Here is a 22,721-nt window from a genome sequence, read left to right on the forward strand (position 1 = left end):
TTTGTACCTTTTTTCCTAAGAAACTCTTCTTTTTCTCTCTTTCTGACCGTCTCCCTGCTGTATCGCTTAGCCACTTCCAAGCTACATTAGAAATCCCTTCTGGCACGCAGGGAATCATCTCAGATAGTGACTGCAGGTATAAAAACACAGTTTCTGAAGGTGTAAGGAGGCAGCAGGTCCTGATAAACTAATTTATCAGACAAAAATGACACGAAGAGCTGCCAAGGTGTGCTATGGCTTGCTGAGTACGGCAGGGAGCAAAGAGAGGACTAGTACTGCATGAAGGCTTTCTGACAGTTGGGCTCTATTCCTGTTCAGCACCAAGAGCAATGAAGGCATCCTGACACATTTGTCTGGTTCATGAATCCTTTTGAATGTTGTGACAAAGAGAGGAAATAGGAATGATCATAAATTATTCATTTCCGAGGTGGATGAACTCCTTAATGTCATACATAAGATGCTATGAGGCACAGCAGATTTGCTGTCCTTAATTTTATCATGCCATGCAATCACATTCTGCTAGAGACACTCAGAGAATAGTAAGACATATTAAAATGGAATGGGACTATATAACCTAAACAAGACAAACAAATATATTTGGGTCATAATTTATATTAGATGATACATCCTATGGTAATTTTCCATCAAATAACTCATTCTTACGCTCCCTGGGACAATGCTTGTTTATAGCAGCCTGTCTGTTCTTCATATCTTTTTTATTGATACAGCAGGAAACATGATAGCGTAGAGATTTGCTTGTGACCAATGTATCTACTGCATATGCAATGCGTGCAGGTCACACATAGTTGCAAAGTATATGGTAAAGCATTTTTCTGTAGAATTTAGCAATGCAAAATTGCTTTTCAATTCTGTTGCTTCCAAATGCCCTTGGTAGGGATTCGGGGTTTTTTTCTCCAAGATTATTTCTGGGCACAGATAATGATGCTATAAGCATTTGAAAGCTGCCATTTCTCATTAAATCTCCGTGCTGAAAAGGTTATTACATATCAGTATCTAGGCACTTTTTGTCAGTATAATTCAGCTGATCAGGGACTGGATACTCTAACTCTGCAAATTGTCACAGTCCCTGGACAAGTCACTCTGACTTTACAGCAGGCTGTTAATACGTATGGATGTTTGCTTTTAGTAAATTTTTCCTTCTCTTTTTTTTTTTTTCAAATCAGAGCACATTATTTTCCTTACTTATTTTTTCCATTATAGGATCCCTCCCAGGCCCTAGTCCACAATCAATCACTACCTCCAAATTTCAGGGAGTAATTTCACAGGTATTTTCACAGTCAGCCCACTTCTGACCACGGAGACAAAACGAGCTCAAAAGCTATCCTGAGCAGCACTACACCTCTTAGCTTTGTAAAAAAAAAAAAGTGCAATATCTCTTGCCATTCTCCTTCTCTCAGGAGAAATGGCAGCTCACACCCACTCTATACATTTAAGTAACAAGTCTCTAAGCTGCAGATTTGTTTGAATCACAAAGCTGCCCAGCTTAGTACTGAAGCGTGGCACTGTCTCGAACAACTGGTCACGCGCAATAGCAAAACAAAGCTGAGTCCATAAGGACTAGTATCCAAGACTGTTTCACGCAGACAGATATTTGGTGCGACACTTACATTTGAAGAATCAATAAATATTCATTGATTAGACCTGCCTTTTCATAACACCTGAATGATTAAAGCTACCCACATTCTTTGTAGCCCACTATTTTTTCCTCTAAGACACCAAGGCACTCATATTTCTCCGCCAAGTAAAAATGGCATAATTCCCCAAATGGGTAAAAATTCCCCACAGTTATTGCTGAAATTTCTCATGTAAAAAAGGAAATTATGTTTCCAAGAGCCTGGGGATTGAACACAATTTTCCAGAGTCAATCAGACAATCCTACTTTCATATAGTGTTTTTGAGATCAGCCACACAGCATGGTATGTGACAGTATCCTGAATCTAATTATTTTCCCGTTTATAAGAGGGTGTGAAACAAACCTACCATCTCTTTATATTGCACTTACACTTCTAATTATATCTACAGCTTGTTATCAAAAACATAATTATGCGAGGTGCCAACAGGTCATGGAGCTCGGTTAGTAATTGTGGCGGGCTGGCAACCGCCTGCAGTTAACTCTCGGGCTGATGCGCTCAAATCATAGTTGTTACGGGAAATCCACGCAACCGATGGATGGTTGCTGCTTCCGCAGCAGTCTGCCCTTCTGCTCATTCTACTTCAAATAAGTTACCACTCTCCTTTGAAAGATAATTAAACAATGGCTTATGGTGAGAGTTACCTCTGCTGTAGCCTTCACAGATTACTAATTAAAAAAAATACCCCAAATCTTACTTTCTAACAAGTAGGGAGTTTTAGCAGGCTCGAGGTTAGCTTGTTGGATTACTGGAATAGATACATGGACACGATGCCTGGATGAAAATTTAGGCACCTATTAATTAGTTCCAACTCATTAATCATATGCATATACTGTGTGTGGTTTTTCTATCCAAGAAACGAATACACAAAGAGAAGTCAGGGAGCACAACTCTGTCGCCCTTACTCTCTGCAAGCATTCTCTATACCGGTACTCGTGCTCAATTCAGTGGGATTACTGGCTGAACGATGGGTTTGAGACCTAGATTTCTTTACAGTACATTTTGTAGCTGGAGCTTACCAATTCATGTCAGAAATCACCTGGCCTTTCCTTGCCTTTTTGCTTTGAACTGAAGTCAAAGGTGCATGCAACCACACATATTTTGGCTAATTCTAAACTTTCCAGGTGGGGACTCATATTTCACGAGTACAATTCAAAGCAATATGTACCTTTGATCAGTTCATTATAGTAAGTAGAACAGAGAACCTCAAATGCAAATGAATTCAAGCCAATTTTAACCAACTTAATACACACTTTTTTTTTTAATACTGAAACTAAGTCTACTGATGGGCGGGCCAAATCAGGGCTACTTAAATTCAGTCTGTAACATGGAAAATCCTGTCTTTATCAGAGACGATACCTTGCCTAACATGATATCTGAACATCTTTAAACCACTGTGCAAGTCTGGATTCAGATCTGGAGCTAAACATTAAGGGTAGCACATAGCTATGTGTAATTCCTGTACAACACCATCTTAGGAGTGAAAGGCATTTCAGAGGCCACCTTGTCCATCTGAGGAAGGCCAATTAGGTTCATATCCATTATCTTAGATGTTTATTCAACCTCTTCTTCAAGACATTCAGGAATGAGGGCTATAACCCTGCCCAGGTGACCTATTTCAGTGCTTCCAAAACTTTACTATTGGTAAGCTTTTCTTACTGCCTGCTGTGTCCCATTCTTATTCCAGTTTCAGCCCATTATTTCTGGTCATAGTGAATCGACTTAAAATTCTGGGTTTTATGAATTGTTATTCTGATTTCAGAAGTCATAAAACGCTGTCATTGAGGACACTATTGTGATCTCTGTTTAAACATGTATTAGTTAAGCCTTTACAATTATCTATTGATAACTGTGTATCCAGTATATTTTTCTAGGAACTAGCTAAATCATCACTAAATTGACCTCTGATCTTGTCTCTGAGAATTTTGCATTCTTAAAGTATTGTATGTAAACAGAAGTATTGTAATTACATAAGCAAATGGAGATCTCAGTATTGCAGTCCATGTTATTATTATATTAATCTCTCTTTTGTAATTGAGGGATCTTTTTCATTGTTAACACTTCCAGTTACAGTATAATTGATTTGTTGGTCAGAGAATTGATTTTTTTTTTCAGTTTTAGCAACTGCCTTGTTTTAGAAGAATTTTCCAAGGCAGTACAAACGTATTGGCTATGTAGTGCTATGTTTAGAGGTATAGCCAAATGTTGCAGTCAGTAAGTAGCTTGCACATAACAACATATCTAACAGAGCACATAGATGTAGCTTTCCAAAGCTGATCATGTTGTCCAATTGGGTCTGACAAAATTAACTTTTTTGTTTCTGCAAAAAGCTATGATTCTAATATTGATCAATGAATATACAAAGGATGCATTTTAGCTTTCTAAATAATGTGTTACTATATTTATTCAAAATTATAATTTTCACTGTAAGATGGGTGAAGTCACTCATAAAATGTTGTTTCTGTTCACCAATTGGATTGACTGAATTTCCTCAAGACTTTTTGTACCTGCAAGTTTAAGTTATGCTAAGCTTTTAAATTATTCAAATCACCAGAGTACACTTAGGAAAAACGAGATTGCAGTGGACTTCTAATGCATGATGCTGCCGGTGTGAAGACTTTGTTTCTAAATTGCGTTTCTCATCACAATATTTTTGCATAACCTCAGCTGAAAATAAAACTTGCCTACCCAAATGTGAACACACGAATGAGTCACAAGAAAACAGATTTTTATACAGACTATCATTATCTAGGCCTAGTTTCAAATCCAGCTGAGATATGTCAGCCTCTTCTGAACGTAGAAGGAAACTGCTGAAGATCACCGTACATTCCACAAAGATGTCATGCTGCTAGGAAATTGCTTTCAAATACATTCTGAAAGGCAGAAAAATTAAAAAAAAAAAAAACAACTTGTAAAAAGGAAGTTCAGAGAAATAGCTGAGATTCCGCTGGTCTCCAGAGAGGGGACCCATCAGCTGGCGCAGGGGTCCTGACAGAAGTCTCACTTTCCAGGCTCCTTCTCAGAGCTAACAGAAGGGCATGCAGAGAAGTGCCTCCAAAGGATTTTTTTCCCATCCAAAGATAATTGCCTAAGCTAAGTGAAATGCATCTCTCCTGGACATTTCTCTTTATTGAGGCAGCTCAAACAGCTTTAGACAGATCCTAAATGACTGGCTTGGCCGAGGGACTTGCCTTTCAAGTGGATGAAGACACAGGGGAAAGAATATCATTCTCAATGACAGACTATAAGAATGAAAAATCTATGAGATAGGATCTATCTGTCTATCTATCCAGAAATATGAATCCCTACAGTTGGGGGCTTGCTTTTTTTTTTAATGCAAAAGGCATAAAAACATCTTGGAAGCAGAGACCAGACTCCAGCCTTTTCCTCCTCCAGATGTGTGCCTTCAGTCATGGTTCCCCTCATCTTCTGCCCCACAAATCTCAAGCTATTTTCTTCTACCTCCAAGCTGAAGAATAAAGAATGTTCCCCACCTCTTGTAGGACGGCTTAAGCTGTATCTCAATGATTATGGCCCTCTCCTGTGGGCTGGGAGGTGGATCCCACCTCACCACAGCATTTCCAAAGAAAACAGTGAGTTAGTTCCCAGAACCCAGAGAGGTGACTCCAGCTGTGAAGCCGTTTTAGACGCTAACTCAAATTCCCAAAGGCATATAAGTAAGAACTATGGGCAAATACCCAACATGAGGAGAGAGGAGAGGTTTTAGCTATCCTCTGAAGCTGGAGAGGAAACTGGAGTATGGAAATAAATTAACCTTAAAAAGATTACGCATTCTGCTAACAAGTAAGAAAAGTAAAACAAAACTGCCAGTTTCCCTCATTAAATTACCTCTTAAGATTTGTTCGACGACATATCATGAGCTAATTTTTAAGGTCTGCATTTGTTTCTGTGCTAAGTCTATCTGAAAACAAAATACTAATAAATGTGGTGGGAAGTTCCTGAACTTCCAGAACTGCAGCAGGAAATATTTGACCTTAACAGACCCCTAACCGTGATGTTTTCATCAGGGAAAAATATCACTAAGCAGTGTCTACAGTAAAACTGTCTTACAACAGCAGTGTGGAATTTTAAACAAAATATGTCAAGAGTAATTAAAATCAGAAGAATGATCAAGTCTCAGTTAACACTGCTACATAAACAGCCACTACCAAAACAAGAAGGAAAAACCCCCAAAGACTATAGAGAGAGTAAGCATCTTGTTTAAGAAAATTTAGAAGTTTAGAGTTTTTGTGTGAATACATCCATCATTTATTCCACTTAAATTTAAGCTGTTCATATATGCCATTTTTTGGGTCTTTCACAAAGTTTAATTACAATGCAGTAAATAGAGGGAGATTAAGAGCATTTCTGTTGTGCAATAAAATTCAATTACTGACAGTTTTAAGAGGGATACTTAGACCTGTGGAAAGTTTGGAAGGGAATTTCCTTACACATTTTGCCAAAAGCAAAGAATGCCTCTACTTAATCCATGCGAGCACAAAGAGGTTTTCCTGAAGACTAATGATAAATAAATAGATGACAATAAATTAAATAATATGTTCCATTTTGAACTGTCTTACACCTCTCAAGACTGCATAGCGGCTTTGCTATCTATGGGTCAAACCACCCTCCAGACAAGAACAGTCAGAAAAGTCCAGAATATTTTGGAAGGGGCAAAAATGAATGCATGGGGTCCCCTGGGTGAGCCACTGCTTGTCTGGCAGAACAAGGGCTGGGACACCAAATTCATGGTACAGGCACAGTTTGTGTTTTACTCTCCTTTCCACGGCTTCTACACACTTAGGACTGATGAGCAACTCAATGGAAATATGGTTTATTTCTTGTGATTGCCTCCTGGATGGGCCAGAGCAGACCCACAAGACCACAGCACTGCAAAGAATGGTCCAAAACTTAAAAAAAAAAATTAGAATGGATCACTTCATCAAGTTTATACAGTTCATATAATTAAAAGGCCACCTTCCTCATCCTATGAAGCTTTGGCACCAAGTGCTGGTGACCTGAGGGCACTAATAGGCCTTAATTGGCCAAGCAGCCCCACCTGGGATCCCCACCCACACCCTGCCCCTGGGGGTATTTCAGCCCAGCCCTGGCCCTAGCACTGGTTTGAGCAGTGCTACAGGGGTGCCTGCTCCCAGGGCTCTTCCCAAATTATTTCTTGGTGCTCCTAGAGCAGCATGCTTAATATCTTGTCTCTGGAAGCTCCTGGATTTACTCTCTGGAGGTGAGTGTGGTGCATTGCTTCTTCTCAGCTCTGCCAGGAAACAAGGAACTCGCTGCCATTGCTGTCCCTTATGTGGGTAAGTCCCAGCAATTGAAATTGGTAGGGGAACTGGTGGTACTTCACATTTGGAATGAAGATCTGCTATTCTTTTAAAGCAAGTGGCAAAGTCTAGGTCCTGATGCAATCCCAGTGCGATACTGAGAGGTCTTTCAAGCTTAGAGGGGCAGCACATCTGAGGCACCCAGTGTTTCTTTAAATTTCTTCTGTTTGCGTAACATTGGCTTGCAAGACTTCACAGGTTAAGGATTTCAGGAAGGATGGTTGAAGAAATAGTAAAACTAAATGCTAATTAGATGGTGGAGGAATCACACATGCTGACTGTGTAAATTAGTGTCTTTGAGTATTTGTAATATGCCTTTGTTTATACCATAGACAATTCTAGCTTGAAGAGTACCACTGCAACTTATTTTGTCAAGCTTTTTTGAGGAACTCATGTCTGACTTCCTAAATTAGGGTAGCTCCTTAAAAAAAAGACCTTCTAAACAAGCTCCTATCAGAGCAAAGTTTTCCTGATGTTCAAGGTGATAAACCCTACAGTCCAATTTTTCCACTTGAAACTTGACAGAATAATTCCAAGTGCACAGCCATGTGCCATTTGCTTCTTTGGAAAAATTACTTATTTACTGGCACAAGGAAGAGCTTTCTGGAATCCATACAGCATTTGAATTCTGCAGCTCCTAGTAGTGACTCCTTGGATCTCATCTTGGAGTGTGCTGAAGGCAAATTCAAACCACAAAAAGGCAAATGTTGACAAGTACAAGATCAAATTGTTGTTGATATCATTGCTATTCTCACTCCAAAGCATCAAAGGAAAAGTTATGGCTTTGTTGATTATTTTTGAATGCAAGACTGACTAATGAGAAAAATAATCACAACTTAGAAAACCTTGTTTATTTGTATTCTAAAGGACAAAAGCCTCTTTAGATGTTTTTTTCCAAGGTCAGGCTGAAGGCTTTACTTTGTGTGAAAGACAGAAATAGCAACCCAAGTTGTGCAGTCTCCAGAACTTGAATTAAATCAAGACTCCACTGGAGATCTTCCAATCTTCTGTCTGGAAAATATGTAGCTTTAAGATCTTTTTCATTCTGTGTGTGTTCTGTTTTGTTTTCCTTTGACTTGCATTTGCTAATGTAGAACAAAATCACCTTATTGCCATAAGTTGCTTTAAGAAGTAATGATCTATGGATGTCATGAACTGGTGAATCATACTAACAATTATTTAAAACCTTATGTTAGCTATAATGCTTTGCTAGGCCTCATAGGAAAAAAAACAGGATTCAGAGGTGTATGTCGTGATTTGCTCATCTGAATAAACCATAGGACATGATAAAAGAATTTGAGAGCAAAAATATCTAGATTGTGAATGCAGATGGTTGATTAGTACAAAGATAAAAACATGCAGAAAGTGTATTGCAAATATTGTTTTCTTTCAAGATGTTCCTAACACAAAACACTATCAATGGGACATCATCAAGAACACTTTCTGAAAAGGAGCCATGGAGATTTAGAAATTAAAATATTTTGTGGCTTATAAAACATGAGTATTAAACCTGGAACTCATAAAATTCGGGGATGTTGTTTCTGTAAATAGTGGATGAACTCTTTCATGCAGTGGAGCTGATTCAGTGCTGTATACGAGTAAGGGGGGGGTGATCAAAAAGAGCTTTGGAGTCTTGATAGCTATGCTGCATATTTACTGCTGCAGCAGTCTTGTTGCTGTGTATTCTGCATTTTTTGAGATGTTACGCTTATTCTTGTGAATGTACCCATTTAACTATCCTTGCAATGTTTGTCCTGTTGAAAGTAGATAAATGAAAAGTAGTTGTCAGGCATCATGGACCTGCTGGAGTGGGTCCAGAGGAGGGTGACAAAGATGATGGGGGGCTGGAGCACCTCCTGTATGAGGACAGGCTGAGAGAGCTGGGGTTCCTTAGCTTAGAGAAGAGAAAGCTCCAGTGAGACCTTATAGCAGCCTTCCAGTATGTAACGGGGGCCTACAGAAAAGACAGGGAGGGACTCTACCAGGGAGCGTAGTGATAGCATGAGGGGTAATGTTTTTAAACTGGAAGAAGGTAGATTTAGATTAGATATTAGGAAGAAATTCTTTACTGTGAGGGTGGTGAGGCACTGAACCAGGTTGCCCAGAGAAGGTGTGGATGCCCCCTCCCTGGAAGTGTTCAAGGCCAGGCTGGATGGGGCTTTGAGCAACCTGGTCTAGTGGAAGGTGTCCCTGACTGTGGCAGGGGGCTTGGAACTAGATGATCTTTAAGGTCCCTTCCAAGCCAAACCATTCTATGATTCTATAATCATGTCAGATGGACTAAAAGGCATACAGGGGATGCTCGATACCTACAATAGGATTTTGAAAGCTATTGTATTCATTGCTGTAAATGGTAAAGCATTGTGCCAAATGATTGGTTGTCATTGACCTGAATTTCCTAGTAAGCAGAAGGGCAAAATAGTGCATTCCTGCCATAGCACTTCAGTCACAGCTTGGCCCTTTCCCCATTTATTAGGAGGCTAACCAGTGGATGCCTATTTTATTCACTTTCTTGTACACCCATACCTGTGGTAAATTATTGTATTTCAATAGATGGTAAAACTACATGATAACATCTGTAATGAGTGTCTCCCTCTGCATTCCTCAGGGGAAAATATCTGAGCATATTTTGGTTGTGTGGCTTTAGGAAGCAAAGGCTGCCAAAAAAAGTAAAAAGTGCTTGGACTGGAGAGTGATGAGGTTTGAAACAGGCTTTAACTCTTCTGTAAATGAATTCTCTGCTCTTTGGCCTACCTTCCAAGAAGACTGCAGCCTGAGATCAATGCCTTCAGCTGGCTGCAGTTCTGATGAAAGCCTGTGAGGAGTGGGAGGAATAGTCCATATTACTTCATTCCTCACATGTTTTGAATAGTATGATTGCACTTTCTTTGCCACCAGTCCTTCCCCTGGAAGATCTCACTCCCTGCATGGCATGCTGGCATATGGAAAGCTGCTTCTAATTTGAATTTCAGGTAGTGGCTGGTAACTCCTGCCATGTATGTGCAAATACAGAGCAAGCTGTGCCTCCCACCAGCACCCAGCCACCCAAACGCTGCCGAGTGCCACCCCTCTGCAGCAGGCCTGGAAAGGCACCAGCCATGCCATCACCAAAAAAATGCTGCAAGGCAGCCAACGCAGGGGGAAACCATGGGCTGGGGGAGGCTACAGCCTGGAGAGTGGGGAATGAGCACCGAGATGCTTATCTCAGCTGTCTGAACCTGGAGGACCTACCAAACCAGCCTGTCTTCAGCTAATTGCATTTCTCCCTCCCTAGAATATTTCTATTAGGGAAGAGATGATCTGATGCTTTTGGTCACTGCCAGGGAAGGGCTGACTCTCCTTTATGCATACAGAGCTACAGCAACCCAAGGACTCATCCTTCCCACGATCTGATCGTGCACACCAGAGGTGTAACAGAGCGCTTTGCCTCCTGCTTGCCTACTCCCCTCGCTTCTGCTACAGCCCTGTAAGTCTGGTTAGAGAAGGAGCGCATCATGCCTCCTGCTGTCCTCTGAGATGCAATTAAAGTAATTCTTGCTAATTTTCTGATTTCACAGGATAGATTCAGGCAGCCAAAGAATCAGAAGCGATGCCATATGACACATAATCTGTCCTCTTCAACCTGCCAGATAGGACTTCTGAAAAAGTAATGTGACTGTTCTTCATGTGGCAGGTTTTTTTGAGATACATCAGCAATTTTCTGAATCAAAAGGTAGTAATTTCACAGTGAGGAATACCTCCTGTCTTCTGAATATAGTAATTTTGTTAAAGAGCAAATGTTCACTTAAAAAGAGCCTAATCATTGATATTTCAGCCAGGCATTTCTGAAAATGAAAGACCACATTTGCAAGAGCACTTGGGAACCTAGAATTTTAAACAAGTGTCTAATGGGATTCACAGAAACTCCAGAGCAAGCAGGTAACTAACAAGCAAAAGAAATTTTACCATTCCCACATTGGATTCACTTGTATCTTTTAAATTCCACCTAATTTTTAGAAAACTTTAGATAATATGAAAAACCCAATTCGTCTTTTGAAATAAGTCAGTAGCACACCTGCATCTGGTTTACATCATGTACAGGCTATGACTTTCATGAGTTAACCCTTCCAGTGATTATGTGAAAATGGATTGAGAATGCGGTTTGTCATGCAGTTTCTCAACAGGGTGCAGAAATGCAAACCATTTAGATCTCTCTAGAAATATTTTAATTTACATTTTGTAACTTCCCTTTCTGCTGTTGTTTAAAAAGAAACATTCGAGTATCTTTGTTGTTAATGTGCTCCTGCAAATTACTGCAACACTGCTTGAAACAGTTCATGGCTGGTAATTTATTACCCATGGCAAAATTCCAACTTGTAATATAAGTACTTCTTTTTTAAAATTCCAGGCTTAGAAACCTGAACGATATTTTGTTTGACATATTGACTGACCAAAGATGAGAAGTATACTGTAATAGATGTTTAATTTGGTCCTTTCACATGAGCCACTCGGTATAATCTCTGAAGTTGGAAACCATTCAGAAGGGCACATCATCTGAAAATCTGTTATACTAATTCCTTATTTATGCCATTAGTGAAAAAGCCAACCTGATTAACTTGCATTCTGTTGTGACTCTTCAGCCTTCCTTTGCATAAGCGTACTCATATTTAACATCCTCTTAAGTTACTCTAAATTTGAGGTAGGGGTTGGGCCTAACAGGCTATTCTCTTAGGACTGAGTATATAATACTTTACTCCACTTCAGTGGAACCACCTGTACAATATAATGCAATTTATTGCCAGGAAGTTTATTAAAATCAAACTTTAAGTGCCTTAGTCATGTTCAAGACTTGCTTCTGTAGAGAGAGAAGAAAATCCATTCTGATATGAGGGGTTTTTTTTAGATTCTCAAAATACTTTCTTTTCTAGATTACTTTTCCAGTGGGCTTTTCAGTATGCCCCAGGAAGATACAAAAGGGCTCAAGTACTGGAAATACATAACTCCTAAAGCATATATGAGCATGTAATCTTAATTCATTTTTTACGTGATCATAGATATTCTCAGACATACTTTTGAAAAGTGAAACTTTATATTGCTGCAGGAACAAGACAGGGCAAATGGAAAGAAGGAAGGGAATTTTACTTTATTCCCCAGGGATTCTTTTCATCCTGGAAAAGGGATTTACACCATATAATAGCATTAAATCACCTGTCCCTGCAAGTAAACTCATAAAACCCCGGCTATTAGCAATGGAGATTGTAGAGATTAAAATAAATGGAAAGAAAAGATTTCTTTTTAAATTATTCAGTTAAATGTAACAAAATTGCTGTAAAACATTCTGTCTAAAATACTTCATCCCATGTTATACAAAGGGTCAAGGCAGAAAAGTGCAATTATTTCTATGAATTCCTACTTATTTAGCTGTAGAGGGTTTTTCCTTAGGAAGAAAGGGCTTTTCCTTGGCAGAAAGTAGTCTTGACCCATCCTTTACCCCCTAAAAACCCCTGGGTATAACTGTACTAGTAAACCCTGACTCATGACAGCTAACATTTAAATGATTTAGCAAGCTCATTTCACTATTGCATTTCACATAATGTCATTATACGATACACTTATTAGAATTAAAGTTTGCTTACTATTTCAAAAAAAGCTGGCATGTCTAATGATGGTGTTAGAAATCTAATGGTTATAACAGAGGCTTAATTCACAAGCTACACAATAACAAGTGGATTCAGTTCTTCAGGGGAAAAAGTAATCAAAAGATTTAAGTATGATCTTCAAATCCTGGAAATGTAAAGATCTAAGGATATTTTTCTTAGGAACACTTGACAAGCCAGTAAGGCACATTAAAAAATTATTTCAGAGCAAATGAGTTATCTTACATTTTAATTTTCAAATGGAGAAAATGGAGCAATTCTTAAACTACTGTTCTTTTAAATGCTTCTATCAGTCTTCTATCCATGGCTGCAGATTAGGTATCTCTGGATGGTTGTTTGGTGTTATGTAATTACATGTTCCTTTAACCTTAATCTTCAGATACTTTCTTTACCTTGGAACTGGGGAGTATGTTTTGCTGCTTCCCTTAAGAGGAACTGTATTTCTGAAAGTATGTACCTTCTTCCTACTGAGGCCTCCTAAGACAAATGTGTCCTCACGCCATCAGGCAACCTTAATGTCTGTCTGCAATTCATTTGCCACTTTATATCAGATTTGATGGAAGGGCAATAGCCCTAGAAATGCAAAGTTCTTGCAGGTTCTGTGGAACTAGCAAATTAAAGTGTTAGTGTCTGTGCTGAAGGAAGTGCTATAGTGTGACCTGAACCCCAGATACTTAACATGGGAGAAACATGCATGTCTAGCTGATGGGGAAACCTTTGATTATTGCATTTTATTAGAAAGCAAAGCCATAAGAAAACATTTTCTCCTTCTGTTGCTTTAATATATGTGCAGTTAGCTACTTGATTAAGTATTAAACTCCACATTTACTAAAGCAAGGAGGTCTCTTGTCCCTTCAGAGTGATCCAGTGCATACTAGCCATTGCTCTGACTGGAGGGGGATAGCTTTGCATTCCAGCCCTATCCCTAGGGTGAAGAAAGGTTTGAAAGAAAGTACTTTTTCAAAGAAAATGGAAAATGTTTGTGGAAGATAGCAGGTACAGGAACATCTGTGCCATCAGATGAGTAGAAATAAAGATCTGAAAGATCATTGTAATTGAGATGTGACAGAGTATCTGTGCGTATCTGTAGTGGTCAGTTGCGGGGGATTCCTCAGTGTGGTTTACTCTTGCTGTTTGTGCAGACCAGCACAACTGGGACAAATTAAATGTATGAGTTTTTCATGACTGGAAGAGAGTAACTCATCCTCTGAGACTTCACTTTTTCTCTCGTGCCTTCCACTCTGACTATGCATTTTGCTTCAAAGGCTGCAGGAATGTTGTGACTGATTTGCTTCCAGATGTTTGATTCAAAGCCTTTTCCCCCAGTAATTAGTAATACCTGACAAGGCTTAAAAGAAGACCTTAGCATGTCCTAGAAGTACTTGACTGGTTTCCTAATTATTTTTTTCTACAGTTAAATGGGTTATAGAATGATTTCTTGAAATACCTGGGGTCTTCTAAACCTAAATCTATGTCCAGTCAAATAATTCCTTCTTTCCAAGAATTAAACATACACATCAACACTGAGCAGCCAACCAGACATATGAGTTGTCAAAAATTGTGAGCAAATATTGCAATACCATTACCTGATGGTAGGTACTACATAAAAAACCTTAAATACAGAGGTTACCTTCTTATCTACAGGTGTACAAATGGTGATTTTTTTTTTTCCTGGACACAGCTACTTGCATGGGACAGGACTCATGTCAGTGAGAAACAGAAGGTTCATTTTGCTACAGATAGCCAAATTTTTAAGAATGTGACTAAGCACTTTACATATTTAAAATACTTCAGATTAATGAATGACCACAAATTTGTGCAGAGCTAGCAGGGTTTTAAATGTACACATTTTTATAATCTTTCCACAGTGTACTGTGTGTAAATGTGTGTGAAATGTGTAAATAATAGTCTTATTCCTCCAACCCTCTACAATCTATTTGGAAAGTGCCGAAACAACTTTTATTGCATCCTAGAGGTGCAAAGACAACTGTCTGAGAAATCTGATGCTGGATGTGTTGAGAGGTCAGCATCTCTCTCATTACTACAGCCTTAACCATGCAATTCTGATAGGTTTAGCATGTGTGTATCTCATGGGATCTGTCAGTCTCCTGCTGTCATCACCAGAACTATTTTGTCTTGTCTTAGTCTTATCTGCTTCCCTGTCCAAAATCTGCTCCTGTCATGGTTGGTGTCCTCGAGTCACGGACCACTGGCTACTTCTGATTGTGGTGTTGTCACATTATATTAGGACAAGGTTCATGAAAAATACTGAATAGAAATATTGCTCCAAGAAACAGTGAGATGCAGAGCGTTGACTAGCAGATAAACCTTCACCATGTTCCCTTTCCCACCATTTAAATGATATGCATTTTCCAATGCCATCACCAAGAACCTGTTGTTTCATAGTTTAAAAATAAATGCTTTTGTCAGCTCACCTGAAAAGACTCAGTGATGGTTTATCACTGACTCTGTTCAGGTATGATTTTCGCATTAAGATAGTGAGCATACTTTCTGAGCTTCTGGCAGACTGCCACTTAGACCACTTACCACTAAAGTCAGTGGACTAAGATCCCTGGCTAAAGTTAAGTATGCATGTTCCTGCTCATGTGTATGGATGTAGACACATTTAAACTGTATGAAGAGCTGGATCAATATTTTAATTGTGATTAAGTATGTAACAAGAGCAAGAGAATTAGTCTTTGCATGGGAAGAAAACTGTCCTGAACTGAAAAGTAGTGTCTTTTATCTGATTCAGACCATTAGTCTCTGCTTTCTTTCCAATAAATCACTCCAGACCTGGGGAAAAAAATAAACTCCAAGCCTTACACATCAAGATTTCTTTTAGATTTTCTTGGATACCATGAAGTAATTTTAATTTTTTTGTTGCCTTTGGGTTCAGCATAAGGAGAAGTAGTCCCACTTGGCATCTGTCAAAGTATTTTCCTCAGAGAAATCTGCAGGGCTGTCACCCAAAATTCTGTTCACACATTTGCACAGCTCTGCACTCGTCCTTGCCTCCTAGAAATAATGATTGATTTAGAGGGTCAGTTCCATGTTCTGTGTTTAATTAAAGCCTACACTGTCCTCCTTTTCACTATACTGTCTTCCATGTCCCAGAACTCTTTGCAGAGTATATAACTGGTGTTGTAATTAAATTCCCTCATTCCAGGATCTTGTTTCTTACTATTATTAACCATGTTGGATGGCTAATAACAGTTGGACTTGATTATCTTAAAGGTCTTTTCCAACCTAAATGATTCTATGATTCTATGTTTTTTCACCTTTAGAACAAAGCTTTGCAAATCCATTCATGTCCTTTAGTATAGATTTCACATTTCCCTATCGAGGCTTCCTAACTTCTCTCCCCTCCCAATTTTCTGACTCCAAAGACCTTTGGTACCTCAACAATCTTGGTATGCTGCTCTTGCCCAGACACCCTTGTAGCACACCTGCTTGTCATTTTATAAACACAAAACCCACCCTTCCAGATATTCCTGCTTGGCTTCTCTAGAACTCATCAAAATGCTTGCCTAGACCCCTGACAGTAGCCACAGCCTTTCTAGTCCCATGTTTCTTAAAGATGTCCTTGTTCTTGATGCTGCACTGCTGTATCTCGCCTTACTGCAGCGCACACCCTTAGCATTTTCTGCAGATAAATGCATCTACCAGCATCTATTGAACAAAGGAGTGTCGTGTCCGCTGCGTGCTGGTTCATAAACTTTTCTCAATTTCACAGTGCTGATGTGGGTATGCTAAGGGGCACTCATTCTTAAGCAAATATTTGCTGGTTAATAATTTTTCCTTTGCCAAGCAGTCTGTAAAGTTTTCCTATTTCTGTTGAAAATAGATCGTGACAGAACAAATTTGATATTAAGTGAAGTTTTAAAGGGCTCTACATTTCAATGAATATTCATAGCGGTTTATGTATGAATATATTTAATATCTACAAATCTGAATAGTTGCATACCAAAATAAAAACTGCTCAGCTTTAAGCATCAAATTTTTAATAGGTGGCCAAGTCATTCATGGTATCTTCAGTACACATATCCTTTCATGAATAACCTGGGTTCTCATCGGCAGACAGACATCTGTGTGTGGTAGATGAGCATGCATTAAATGTCTGTCTGCACATAGCTTCCTCTGGCACAAACACATATATACATATATTCACAAACGCTAGGTGTTTCTCCACAGGCCAATATGCAGAGTCATTTAGGATACGTAGCCAGATCCAAAACCTTATGTGTGAACCTCATGTTCAGCTTTAAAGACAACAGTAGTCTAACAGGACTCTGAGACTACTCATGCACGCAGTTAGACCTGTGAGTAAGGATTAAAGCAGAGAGGCTACTCAAACATGGCTCTATCTAAAATACACAAGTGGAAGTTTGAAAGTTAGCTGGAGGTTACTTCAGGCTAATGCTGCCATTCTTCAAAATTAACTCCACAAAGAGGCCTTAAAATGCCAATTTTAATGTGAAACCTTTATAAAAAATGGCATTTATGGTATTTCTTTATATATTTTTAGACCACCACACTGAGCATGATTAGTGTAGCTTAATCCATTTTTCATCCACTTTTTTGTCTTCTGTAATCTGGCTCATTACTTCAGTACAGGAAAAAAATACTTGGGTGTTACACCATCCCTTCTGCTGCAACTTCTACTCTAAATATATAATCTGTTTAATGCAGCAAAAAGGACAAAATCAATAATGGATGTAAATACTGACAAATTTGAAATGCATCAGAAACCCTTCTTCCTCTCAAAGTATCCCATAATTTTGAAAAACTAACTGTAAACAATTATACTGTGTGGCTGACAATTTCAGCTTTTCTCCCTTACTTGCTAAAAGGGGGCTTTTCTAATTGCAATGAGCACAGCTCAAACAATCTGAACCTGATTAAAACAAAAAAATTACGTTTATTTCACTAATTTAAATGAAGTATTTGAAGTACTGAAAGCTTAAATAGGAGAAAGCAGATTTAAATTACCATAGAAGCTATTAGCAATAGAATATAATTTTGTAACTCACTAACAATGAGAATCATCCTTATTTATTAGCTCAGCAGGATTTAGTCCAATGCTGAACTATATTATTTGACGTGTATGTTCAATATATTGAGAACTTCAAGGTGATTTCAATAAACTGAATTGTCGTAACAAAACATCTTGAAAAAGAAATGCTGCTTATAATTCTTTTTTTTTAAGCCTGAGAGAGAAGAGTCTTCAATGACTATGGCAGAAGTTCTATGTTCATGATGACTCTTTCTCAAAAATAATGCCTAAATAATTTTTTTCTGGGTAAAGTAATCAGAAAGTACCTGGCGACCGTAAAGAATTATATCACTGAGATTCCAGCTTCCCTGGGACTTTGCTTCTGTAGCTACTGTAATTAATAATTATGTAGTCATTAGGATTAAATGAAAATGTCACACTGATGTTGTATGTAATGAAGTAGATTTTCATAAAGGTGACAATGTGCCTGGCTTACAAACCAGTGTGATGACAGCCATTATATTTTTTTGTGGCAACTGGTGTGGTCCAAATTTTCTATGCTCCTAGGAACAGCAGCAACATGTGTTTGAGTCATCTGGCTATGTGATCAGAACATGAACATAATTATACACACACACACGCTCCTCTGACTCCATACCCACGAGGGCGGCTGCTGCTGCACTCTCCCTGCGGCATCTCGGGCCATCTCCCTGCCCCGGCTGCATACTGCTTCCAGGGCAGAGACTGCTTTTATACTGGGGTCTTGCTCCGTTCCAGAGCTGGAAACAGTTCCAGTTCAGACATAAGCTAAGGAAAATCTGGGTCTAGGTTCCTAGAATACTTGTGTTGCGCTGTCCTAACTCCACTTGTGCTCATTATCCCTTCTCCCTCCCAGATGCTGTGTACAAAAACAGGCATTGGCTTCAGCGTATTTAGGAATCTGATTTCCTGAGTTGATTGCAATTCTAATATAGTTCATAATGTTCCTCAGAAAGCTGAATTACCCAACTAATTATTATAAATTTATAGTGAGATAATATTGAAGCTGTCAGTCAGCATCCAGTGATGCTGTATTTATTAAAAATTTACACTGTTTTTGCACTCTTCTGCTTGGCTTAAAATGGTGATTGTTTTAGTTTTGTTTTAACTGCACAGCTTCTACTAATCTACTTCTCATTAAAAGTACTAATGCAAATCCTTCCTTTCTGAGTTGGCTGGCAGTTTCAGAATTGTCTGTACATGCAGTGCAAACAAATTTTGCCTTTTCAATACCAACCGCCTACCTCCTGAGCATCTGATTAATCCATCTAATCTATGGCATTCAAAAAATACCTATTGCCATGGCATAATTAAATTTTCCGATTAAATATAATTTGATTTCATTTGGAGGGAATTACTCTTCATGGTGTGGGTGGATCTCAAGAAGCATTTAGAAAAAGCAAGCTAGCTACTTAAGCTAGTAGGGGATTTGGTGGTTGTAACCTTCTGTTGAGAAGGCAGTCAAAATGCTAAAGAACATAACCAGCCCACGCACACCGTTAAGGTACGTGGCTTAAACCAGAAGAAAATATAAGTATGAAATGATGAAAAAAATATTTCTACTAAATGAGAGCATAGAGTCTCTGGATGATAAAGCTGGGATAACTGCTGTAGTCACCATCGCACTTGTATACTACTCACATCTGACTTTGGTTTATGTCAATAGGATTATAAAGCAGTTGATATACATGAACGCTATTACCTCTAGTAATAAGACTCTGAATTAGTAGTAAAACACTTAATCCTCTTTGACCGAATTTAATGCTGTGAATATAGTGCAAGAGAAAACATGGTTGAGTCTAAGACTCCTTGAAAACAGCCACTTAACTATTCACTTTCCTTAAAAGCTGCTGCAAAGTAGAAAGTGTCTACTTGACTTTTAGTGATTTCTGAAGTCTGGAGCACTTGTCAAAGGAGGGAAACAACTACTGTGTTCTTATTATGGCAATGACACTATTTAGTGTCTTAACATGGGGAGTTACTATAGTGGCTTAATATAGGGACATAATTTATCATTCTTAATTAGAAAGTCACTGAATTTCTTTTCTATTTTTCTGACAAAACCTGACAGAACTTCTGATAAGCCTGGCTTTAATCTGTTCACTTTGATTTACTGTAAGGGTAATAATGATTACCCTCTTCCCCTTTGACCACTAATCAAGAAAATAAACACAGGCTAAACACTGCAGCAAAACGTGGCAGATACGGTAATGGCGTCACAGCCACCAAACAGATTCCTACCACTTGAGAAATACAGACTGAGCTGAAAACAGCTGCAGAAGTATTTTAAAATGAGACTCTCAGCAATGAGATTGAAAACCTGTTGATGTCGTGAATATGTAATTGATTTCTAGCAACATTTGCAGCACGTCTATCTGCTGTGTAGGCAGCTTCCTTGGTTGCCTTCAGACTATTTCCCATCCTCTCCATTGCAGTAAGATTGTCTTTGCCATGATGACTAATGACTTTTTTCTACGTATGTCAAGGTTGGTCTTTCTGCTGCCCTTCTGTTTCACTTCATTGAGTCTCTGCTGAGACCCTAAAGGTTCCTTCTCTTCTCATGCTGAGAATTATTCCCCAGTCCTTAGGTAACAGGTATACGGGTAGACACAGCTCCAAGCACTTCCACCACCATGACCGTGTCACATGAAGGGGAACTTATCTTACACCAGCAAATACAAAAATCCCTTTAGTCCCTGCACTTCCCCAGTAATTCACACCTGCCTCCCACCCAGGTAACTTAATCTGTGGAGGCTTCATCACTCCATTTATCATCTCTCCCTCTTCTCATTTACTAGGTAGCTAAAGTTATCTCCACCTCCTTCTGCCTCCGTCCCATCACCCACTTAATCCATTTAAATCCTTCTATTATTTTTTTCTTCTGCTAAACCCTCAGCTTCAAGGTCCTACGTGCCACCTCTGAATGTTTCGAAGTATATCCAGCACTAAGGTACTGGAGTGTTCTTGCTAAGACTCAGTAGAGCCAGCAAAGACAATTTGCCTGCTGCTTATGACTATGTAACAAAACGGACTTTGTGCCTTTTTCCAGTCTTCCTGCAGGTTCAGGATCACAGGAATTCACCTGTAAGGAGGTGAATAGGTCAGACTGGTAATCTGTTTAGTTTAATATGCCATTTTGAACACAGACTAGTATTAATTGTTTCAGAGGAACTGTATCATCAAACTAATGTTTTTTTCTCTTTTAACCTCAACTCCATTTGTATTTTTTAGACTCTTTTTATGAGACTTGCTTTCAAGAGAAAGCTAAAATAAGATGAATCTTACTCTACATCTAAATATCCTTTAATCCTTTTGGGCAGTGTATTCCATAGTCATAAACCATCTGCTGCGTAAGCCAGATCTTCACCTCTTCTCACAGGTTTCAATTTCATTGTCTGCTTCATGAGCGTTAACAGGATTTTATGAAGATGAGGCACTCGTGGAAAAAACATGTACCCAAACCCTTTGAGCTTTAAAGATGTGGCCTGGATTTTGACTTCAGTTTGGATGTCTACAGCGTGCTAATGCCACGCAGAAACGGCAGGGTATCTGGTAATGCAAGTCGAACAGCAGGCAATAGTTAGTAGTGATCAGCAAGATCTTCAGTAATGTATCATCATGCTCAACGGGCCTGAAGAGCTGTTTCAAAGCCATCATCACGTTTGTTTACCAGGTTCCCAGTACACTGACTGGTCCAAAACAAATGCCACTGAAATCCACACTGCTTTGGAAAAGTCTTTGTCAATTTAAGAGAACTCTTTGCCAATTACTGTAAAAGAGGGTATTTGTGGAAGCTGTTGCTGTTACTGGTATTACTACTACTCTTTAGGTTAGTATCCACACTGAATCAACTTTATGTACTTTCTGAATCTCTCCTGAGTTACTGTCAACTTGTAAAATATAAATAAACCATGTGACTTCTGTGTTTGGTAGGTGCAGAAAAATCTAATTTTACTACTATGATGTGCCAAACTAAATTTTAGCCCATGAAACATCAGTTTTGTCATGTTGGAAAATAGCAAGTGAAAAAGTTAGTTGCTTTGATAGGATTCTTCTCTTCCAGTACGCAACTTAAGTTTTGAGTCATTTTACAGTGCTGCATGAGGAAACGTAATTTGACTCTTCCCTTTTCATTCCCTTTATAAATGGAATTATTTTAGATTTTTAAAATCCATTAGAATAGATAGTCTGGAAGGTGGAAAACAGAGCGAGTTTCTTAGGGGAAGTAAATTAAATTCTGCTTATCAAAGGACATTAATGATCAAACTAAATTCACTTCCCCGCAAAATGCAAATGCTATTTTTCAATCAACATTAATTTGTCTTTCTCATTTTATTTTCAAAGTCTAATTGGACATTTCTAGAAATATATTTTAGCTTCCTCTTCTAGATCCAGAAGATGTGTAATTAATCTAAGCAAACTTATCTAAAATACGCTCTAAAAATTCATCATCTCACTATGTATTTTCTGTGTTTAGAAATGTGTCAGAAAAGGACTAATCAAGTGATTTCATAGATGCAGTGAAACAGATAAAAAAAAAACCTCTCTTGTATCTTTATCCCTGTTGATTACAATTTGTCATGAATAATTTCATCTTCCAAGTGTCTAACATTTTAGCGGCCCCAGCCTGTCAAAAAAAAAATATATAGTTTATATTAAAATTTTTTTTAGGATTATGCTGATTATTTGTATTTACTAACTTTGTAAGCATAAAAATATTTCTACAAGCAGTGGGTATGACTTTTCAAATAGACCTCAGTGCAGCGATGGCAGATGCTGAAGCAGTGGTTTGCCCTCTTCTTCCCTGCCTTAGCTCGGGCAGGGCAAAGGCCAGGGCTGCCCTGTGACCCATGGGCAACGTTGCCACCAAGGCCACCAAGCCAGCTCTGAGCTTGCTTTCTTCTGCTCCTGGCTCCTCCAGTGCTCTCGCTGAGCTGTTGCACGTGCTTTGTGTTACTTGAGTCTCCTTGTAAGAAAGGAGGATCCGTATTTGCTATTTTAAGCATGCCTTATGTTAAGGAATAAAGATGGGCATGATTGCATTCCATATTATTTC

The 22,721-nt window shown here is 38.8% G+C and overlaps 1 long non-coding RNA gene across 2 annotated transcripts; it reads left to right on the forward strand.

The window, feature by feature from the left end:
• The first annotated feature begins 6,789 nt into the window (after positions 1-6,789).
• LOC148051581 (uncharacterized) lies at positions 6,790-21,453 on the forward strand. Of its 2 annotated transcripts, none has more exons than XR_015700183.1 (5): positions 6,790-6,894; positions 10,348-10,460; positions 10,552-10,706; positions 10,809-10,912; positions 21,045-21,453. It is a non-coding gene; the product is annotated as an uncharacterized LOC148051581 (long non-coding RNA). The 2 variants fall into 2 exon arrangements; XR_015700181.1 differs by having other exon boundaries at positions 6,805-6,970.
• Positions 21,454-22,721: the final 1,268 nt, after the last annotated feature.

This window comes from Nipponia nippon, unplaced genomic scaffold (assembly GCF_047370975.1).
Source record: "Nipponia nippon isolate SJK-2023a ecotype South Korea unplaced genomic scaffold, ASM4737097v1 scaffold_6, whole genome shotgun sequence".
In the NCBI taxonomy this organism is placed as follows: Eukaryota; Metazoa; Chordata; class Aves; order Pelecaniformes; family Threskiornithidae; genus Nipponia; species Nipponia nippon.